The sequence below is a fragment of the Equus asinus genome, chromosome 5 (genome assembly GCF_041296235.1).
Source record: "Equus asinus isolate D_3611 breed Donkey chromosome 5, EquAss-T2T_v2, whole genome shotgun sequence".
Lineage (NCBI taxonomy): Eukaryota > Metazoa > Chordata > Mammalia > Perissodactyla > Equidae > Equus > Equus asinus.
In genome coordinates this window covers 60819783-60828060 of record NC_091794.1, presented here as the reverse complement: position 1 = coordinate 60828060, position 8278 = coordinate 60819783, and positions in this window count along the sequence as shown.

Below are 8278 nucleotides of genomic sequence, written 5' to 3'. Positions count from 1 at the left end.
ACAAAGTTGTTTGGTAAACAGTTCCCGTGGTCATGTGAGCGTGATTCCAGGGACGTTTCAGGAAAAGACAGGTTTAGATGTCTGCTAGTGAAGGGTAGCTCAATAAAGAGGGTGCTGTGACTACACGGCCAGGAGCGTGGGAAGCACACCCACACCCCGCCCCGGCCACGCCCCCGGCCACGCCCCGCCCCGGCCACACCCCCTCCGCCCTCAGCTCTGCTCCTCGCTGACAGCTCCTCGCAGGCTCTTCAGTGAAGCACTTCCCACCTACTATGGTGCACACGGACGGTGTCTTTTTCCGGAATGAGATCTGACCTAGAATATAGCATTTGCTTATAAATAGGCGTCTCCCTCTGAACATGAGTACGCCAGTCCTGAAAATCCAGTGTTAAATGCCACAAACACAACCGGTCCTATTTGCCATTGTTTTGAAAGGAAAAAACTGTAACGGCTACTGGTCAATGCTTAAGCTTTTCCTAAAATGCAACACTACACAGTGAAAAGCCCAAATGTAATAAACAATGTTCATGTTAAAATGTAAATGTCTCAAGTTGTGACTTTCGGATCACCAAAAAATTAACAGGCTTATTCTTGTATTAATGATTGCTTCGTATGCAGCAATGTGAACAGTTTGCACGTCCTATGTTGCTGTGATGGTTCATTTTATGTGTCAACTTGACTGGCCCAAGGGATACCCAGACAGCAGGTAAAACATTGTTTCTGGGTGTGTCTGCAAGGGTGTTCCTGAAGAAATTAGCTTTTGCTTGAGTAGACTACGTAAAGTGATGGCTCTCACTAATGTGTGCGGGCACCATCCAATCCACTGAGGGCCCCAAAGGCACAAAACGGTGGAGGAATGATGAATGCCCTCTCTCTCGTTTTTTTTCTCTGAGGAATATTAGCCCTGAGCTAACATCTGCCGCCAATCCTCCTCTTTTTGCTGAGGAAGACTGGCCCTGAGCTAAGACCTGTGCCCGTCTTCCTCTATTTTATATGTAGGACGCCTGTCACAGCATGGCGCGATGAGCAGTGCGTAGGTCCGAGCCTGGGATCTGACCCAGAGAACCCCAGGCGCCAAAGCCGAGCGCGCGAACTTGACCCCTGCAGCAGCCACCGGGCCGTCCCCCACCCCCCTTCTTGAGCGAGGATGTCCATCTGCCCTCAGCTCAGAGCTCCTGGTTCTCGGCCTTCAGACTCCGGGCATGACACTGGCCGACTAGGCTGGTCCCAGGCCTCAGGCCTCAGGCTGAAGGACACCACCGGCTCTGCTGGCTCTCTGGCTCTCCAGCTTGCAGATGGCAGATGGTGGGATGACTCAGCCTCCGGAAGTGCGTGAGCCAGTTCCTGCAGTAGATCTCCTCTACTCCCTTCACGTGTTGGTTCTTCCGGTTCCGCTTCTCTGGAGAGCCTGACTCACGCAGCAGCGGACCCCGTCTGTGGCCCTGGCCTTTCCTGCAGCTGCTGAGTTCCGGCTGCCAGCACCTGAGACTCCGCCTGAGGGCTTCACAGTCCACTGAGCTCACAGTCCCCGGACTAGGACTTTGTCACAGGGTCGAAATGTCTCCAATAACGCCCCCTGGGAGCAGTTCTCACCCAATGACTGACAGAGTGGGTGGCTAAAGACCACTGCTCCCTCACTCCTGATGGAGTAACTCTGAGGCATGTGTCCAACACTGACTACCTTACCGGTGTTTCCCAGATCCTTAACCGAATAAGATATTTAAACTCGGATCCTTGTCTCTATTTTCTGCTTTTGAGGAAACTAAACCAAATATTGAACCACAAACTTTATGCACTGTGGATGACTATGATGTTTTGATCTCTTTCTTAGCTCCAGCAACGTCCCAGATGGACATCCCCTTCAGTGACACTCAGCACACTTTTCAAAATATCTATGTGTGATTCTACCAATTTTATTTAGAATATAAATCATTACTTTTCTCCTTCTTCCTTTTGTTTAAAATGTTGTATTAAGTTTTCAGGATAGAAATATAAATCGTTCTATATAAATATTGCTGAAAACATTATTTCAAGAGATATGACATTGTATGGAATTGAGCATTAAAAATCAAGAAGTATCAAAAAGTGGAAACAAACAAAATGTCTATCAGCTGATCAAAGGATAAACAAAATGTGTTATATATGAACAGTGGAATCTTATACAGCCATGAAAAGGAGTGAAATACTGATACATGTTACAACACAGATAGTCCTTGAAAATATGCTAAGTGAAAGAAGCCACATGCAAAAGGCTACATATTGTATGACTCCATTTATATGGAATGTCCAGAATAGGCAAACAAAGAGACAGAAATAGATTAGATTAGTGGTTCACAGGCCTGGAGGAAGGGCAAATGAGGCTGACTGCTAACGTATATGGGGTTTCTCTTGGGATGACAAAAATGTTCTGGAAATAGATAGTGGTAATGATTGCACAACCTTGTAAATATATTAAAAACCACTGAAATCAAGAGGCATCCTCCCAGGGAAGATGTTTTGTGGGACATACCTGTCCTGCCTTGCAAGGATCTCTACTTATTTTCTAGTGGAGTAAGTGCTAGACTTAGTTATGAACCTTCCCACTTTTCCTCTAAGATGCCTTTCTGCTCAATGCTACCGATGGCCCTCTGGGAAGATTGCTTGCCATGGACCTTGTTCTTACGGCTTAGAGAGAAGGTCTGGATCATTTTTGGAGGGAGGCTCTCAACAAGCTCACCTCGGAAGTAGGGCTTACAGCACTCCGCCAGGGTGCCAGCTGGGCTCTCTGCAGCAGTTGCTCCCAGTCCCTTGTGCTCACAGAACAACTCATTAGCACCTCACCTCAGGCCTCACCCCGTATCCCTCTCATCTGCTCCCTTGGGGCCTCACGGTCACGACTGAGGCATGACACACCGCAGGACCTGCCTAGCATTCCTGACACGTGCTGGTTTGACCAGGCAAGTCCTGAGGCTGCAGGTAGGCAGGCAGGAGTGTCCCTGGGTCTTGCCCTCATCTTGCTGGCTCTCCCTCGACCTATAGCTCACTCAGAGGAAGGCCCTTCTGCTGACAAAGGCTTTGGTGTGTCCAACAGCTGCCCAGAGGGCCAGGTAACAATTAGGAAGAATGCAGAAGTGAGTGCCCCTTGGGGCTAACTTTGACCACTGAGAGAGAGTAAATGTGAAGAAGCAGAAAAATGAATACTTCTCCTTTCTCCCTGCCCTCCCTCCCACGAACTGTTCTGAGAAGTAAGGTTCCCAAACAGCTGCTTGAGAGCCGAATGGCGTGACTGAACACGCCTTCCCCTTGCTCTTGCTTCCTGGTATCGCGTTCGCACATTAGTTTTGCCTCAGGCTCTGATTTCTAGAGGACCTGGGGTAAGACAGTATATCATTTTCTCTTACAAAAAAGTATCGCATGCTGAGAGCAGAGACTAACACACACTGGGGGAAAGTGTTGGTGCCCAGTAGAGCAGGCCATCAAGACACAATACATCAATCTGGACAAACAAGACTCTCGAGTTTACTTCCTTGCTGCTAGACAGAACCACCACTTGATTTTATGTGGTATGCAAATTTATATTTTTTAAAGAAAATTAAAACTTTATACCACAGCCAGCTTGCTAAATTAAAATATCCTCTTGTAAATCAGCATTTTAACCTATGTACCACAAGCACACAAGCAATAAGCATAACATAAAATTAAATTAAACACACTAGCAAACATCCAGCTAAGTGAGTTTTGTCCTTAAAAATATTTACTCTTGGGGCCCGGCCCGGTGGCGCAGGGTTTAAGTTCGTGTGCTCCCCTTTGGCAGCCTGGCATTTGCCGGTTCGAATCCGGGGAGCTGATCTACACACAGCTTGTCAAGCCATGCTGCGGCAGGCATCCCACATAGAAAATAGAGGGAGATGGGCAAAGATGTTAGCTCAGGGCCACTCTTCCTCAGCAAAAAGGGGAGGATTGGCAGCAGGTGTTAGCTCAGGGCTAATCTTCATCACCAAAATAGAGAGAGAGATTTACTCTTGGAGGCTAATAACTTCAAAATTCGTGCAACTATTCAAAACAGTTTGGGAACTAGTGGGTGAGTTTGATGTATGGGCACCTCACATGGGCCATCAGGACAGCCAGCCCCTCCCAGTTAGCACCTTTTTTAGGTACTGCCTGAAGACCCTTGGAATAAGACTGACCAGGTCAGGGCTTCCCAAACTTTTACAGCTGTGCCCCCTGTAGCTACTCTCTTCAGTGTGTGTCTCAGGCATGGATCCTTCCACGACACTGGAGACAAGAAATACTGCATTTCTTGAACATCCTAAATTAAATGCGATTTCAGCTTTCCACTCAACAAGGCTGGTAATAGATGGAATGTTGGTCATCCTTCTAGCCCCTTCCCTTTTCCTGCGACACATCCAGGAATACTTTATCGAGTAGACCCTAGAGTCAGAGTGCCAGGACCCATGAGCTTTTCAGGGCCTATGAGAATCTCTTAGACCTGAAGATGAGAAAAGGCCACTCATTTCAAAAAAACTAGCCAAATCACAATTAATGGATGCTTAATTAAACTTTAGAAAATGTTCTATTGTTGCCTATTTATTAGTAATTAAATTTAGTATTAAAAATCTGCCACAGGGACTGGCCCGGTGTCAGAGCCATTGGGTTTGTGTGCTCCGCCTTGGAGGCCCGAGGTTCACATCCCGGGCGCAGACCTAGCACCGATGTCAAGCCACGCTGCGGCAGGCGTCCCACATATAAAATAGAGGGGGATTGACACAGATGTCAGCTCAGGGCCAATCTTTCTCAAAAAAAAAAAAACCTGTCAAATTCGAAAACAGTTCAAAAAAATTTTTAGGGGCCAGCCCTGTGGCCGAGTGGTTAAGTTCACACAGTCTGCTTCGGTGGCCCAGGGTTTCACCAGTTCGAATCCTGGGCATGGACATGGCACCACTCATCAGGCCATGCTGAGGCAGCATCCCACAGGCCACAACTAGAAGGACCCACAACTAAATATACACAACCATGTACCGGGGGGCTTCGGGGAGAAAAAGAGAAAATAAAAAAACTTAAAAAAACAAATTTTTGCAATACACACAATATTTTCCTCAGAAATTAGAGCCAAACATAAATTAAATGAGTTAGGCATAGAAAAATCTCGGAAGCAAAATTATGAAAACTCAAAAAAATGTTTTGGACAAAAATTTTATTTAATGTGGGACACAGGTGCATTTCAGTACCTTTTATATGATGTAAGATGGGGTCTCTGAAAGTGCGTGCTTGGGGATTATGACTGTTGTAGAGCAGCGCTGTCAACCAGGGTCTTAAGGAACCCCGAATGCAAGAGAAGCAGGGCTTGCTCACCCGGCTTTGGGCCCAGGTCAGCTCACTCTTGGCTGCACCCTGAGGCAGCAGACGATCCTGACGTGGCATCCACTCCCTCTGTCCCCAGCTTGGACCTCTGAGCCTGGCCTGGGCTCCCAAGGTCATGAACCTGGTGCTCCATCCTCAGGAATTCACACAGCACCCCCCACCCCAGGGTGCTAGGGTCCTAGCCCTTGGTGCTCCACCTCTCTGAAAACTCTCTATCCCACCCCCATTCCAGGCCCCTTCTCTCCACAGGCACAGACCTTCCAAACCACCGCCGGGGTGGTCTGTGGAATAAGCTCCCAGCACTGAAGAGCTGTCAGTGCCCTCCTGTGTGAGGGACCCAGAGGCCCAGAGCCCGCGGTCTGGAGGCTCTTCCTCCCCAAGAGAGGAGGAGGGAAGTTACCTTTTCACTTTGTTGTTTTGTTCTCAAGGCTACAAGAGCAAAACATAAAAAACAATTCTTTTTAAAAGGATCTACTTCTTTTTAACTCAACCTGTTACATTCACATTTCATTTAAAAAGGGAGCTTGAACAATATGCTTGGTCAAACTACATCTCCCTCTTCCTCGGATCTAATTCTCATAAATGTTCTTTTCTCTCCTCCTCGCCCTCATCCCCGGTGAGAATCATCTGTGTGAATGACGAGGCTTTATTGTTTAGTAACTGTTACTCTTTGGGACTGTGAAGATTGATAAGGGAAACCCTCATTGAAAATGGAGTCAGGAGGCCAGAAGGGTGAGCCCCCAGGAACACCACTGGACCTAAATTACAGGAAAGATAGTCAATTACAGACCCCAACGGAAGTTGTTAAAAGGAAAGACTCGTTAATTACAGGAAGAAATGTGCCTTGTATCCAAAACAGAAATTGGCTACCCCAACAACACTCAGCATGAGAAACCATCGTTGAATGCTTGCTTTTCTCCAATGGACTTTCCTGCAAAACAACCCCTCCCAAATTTCTCCTTTTTCTTTATAAAATAACGTCCCTCTCCCTTGTTTGTTGGATTTGCCGTGATTCCCACAGCATGCATAACCTGAATTGCTATTCTTTGGCTATTCCCAAGTAAACTTGTTTTGAAGGTAAAATAATTGGCTGTTTTATTTTTAAGGTCAACAGGATGAATCTCAAATAAAAATGTACTCCCTTCTTAAGCTACCAAACCACAGGATTTTTCTGTTGTAAGGTTCAGGATATTTTAAAATTAGATTCAGACACATAATCACTGCAATCAGGTCTTTTCTTCAACTTCTAACTGGGTCTCACCCAGCAAGCACACTTACTTTATGTCTGCTCACAACTTCTCCGCCCAGAAGTGTACCCAGGATTTCAGCATGTGTCCTAAATGCAGTCACTTCATGTTGTGGCTGTCCCAACCTCTGAGACCTACTGTTTCTTAATGTCATTCTAGATACTCTGGCTCTAAAGTCGCATTGGTTTGCAGTCACCTTCCCAAGGACTGTGACTGTGGGGCCACCAAGTCCAGCTGTGATGAGCCCGTTTCAAAGGACAACTGGGGAAAAGAGGTACCTGACACTATTGATTCCTAAATGAACGTTGATAAGGCTGACTCTCCTTTCAAAAACGACTCCAAATCAGCTTATTAGTGGCAAAAGCTGAAGTCACCAGCAGCAAATCTACATTTTATTTTTATTATTCTGGTAAAAAACATAAAATTTACCAGCTTAACTATTTTTAAGCGTTCAGTTCATTAGGTTGAGAGTGTTTACATTGTTGTGCAACGAATCTCCAGAACTTTTCCACCTTGCAAAGTTGACACACTATACCCATTAAAGAACAACCCCCCATTAACCCCTCCCACAGCCCCTGACAATCACCATTCTACTTTATGTTTCTAGGAATTTGACTACTCGAGATACCGCATAGTGTAAGTGGAATCATACAGTGTTTGTCTTTCTGTGACTGGCTTATTCCACTTAGTGTAACGTCCTCCAGGTTCATCCATGTCGCAGCATGTGACAGTATTTCCTTTCTTTTTAAAGCTGAATAATATTCCATCGTGTTATGTATATACCACATTTTATTTGTCCCTTCATTCGTCAATGGACATGCGGGTTGCTTCCACCTCTTGGCTCTCGTCAATAGTGCTGCTATGAACATGGGTGTGCAAATACAATGTGTAAGTTCTGAGGAAACGTTTCCTATTACCATGATGGATTTGAGTAGATTTAATCACATTCTAGTAACCAGATTCCGATCTTGCTACTGTTCCCCTTTTGAAAACTGCCAGCCTCTCTGTATGACCAATGAAGTAATATAAACTTATTATTCAAAGCTCTTCGAAATACAGTGCCATGGGACCAATCCTGCTTTCCCTCCTGCTAGTCCTCTAAGCTTTCCTCTTTTTGAAACACAGTGAGCAAACAGAATGAGTGCCATTCCTTCCTTCTGGAAGTCTATACCCCCAGTCCTACCCCCCTTTTTCTGCACGTCCAAACCCTGCCATCCCAAATGCCCCATCCCCCCTTCACGAGGCCTTCCTGATCCCTCTAACCAGGTACGATTGCCTCCTCCTCAGAATCCTCATGGGTCTTCTGTCAGGCAGGGTCTTATCATACCCTGCTCTGTATTTATGAGTTGCCTGTAAACTTATTGTATCTATTCACGCCCTTCAACTAATAATAATTCACTTCTATTGGGTGCTTACTATGTGCCAGGCACTCTTCTAAGCGCTTCATGTATATTAGCTCCTGTAATCCTTAAAATGACCTATAGATTAGGTGTGATAAGTATATCTATTTTACTGATGAGAAAATCAAAGTACAAAAAGGTTAAATAACTTGAGTGGTGGAGATGGGCTTGTGATTTGGGGTGGACGTGACAAGAGATCAACATGGTGGAAGTAGTGAACTCTGGAAGAGGGAGGGCCAACCCGAGAATGGCAATTCCTTCCATTATAGAAGGGCCCTCAGCCCCTTAAGC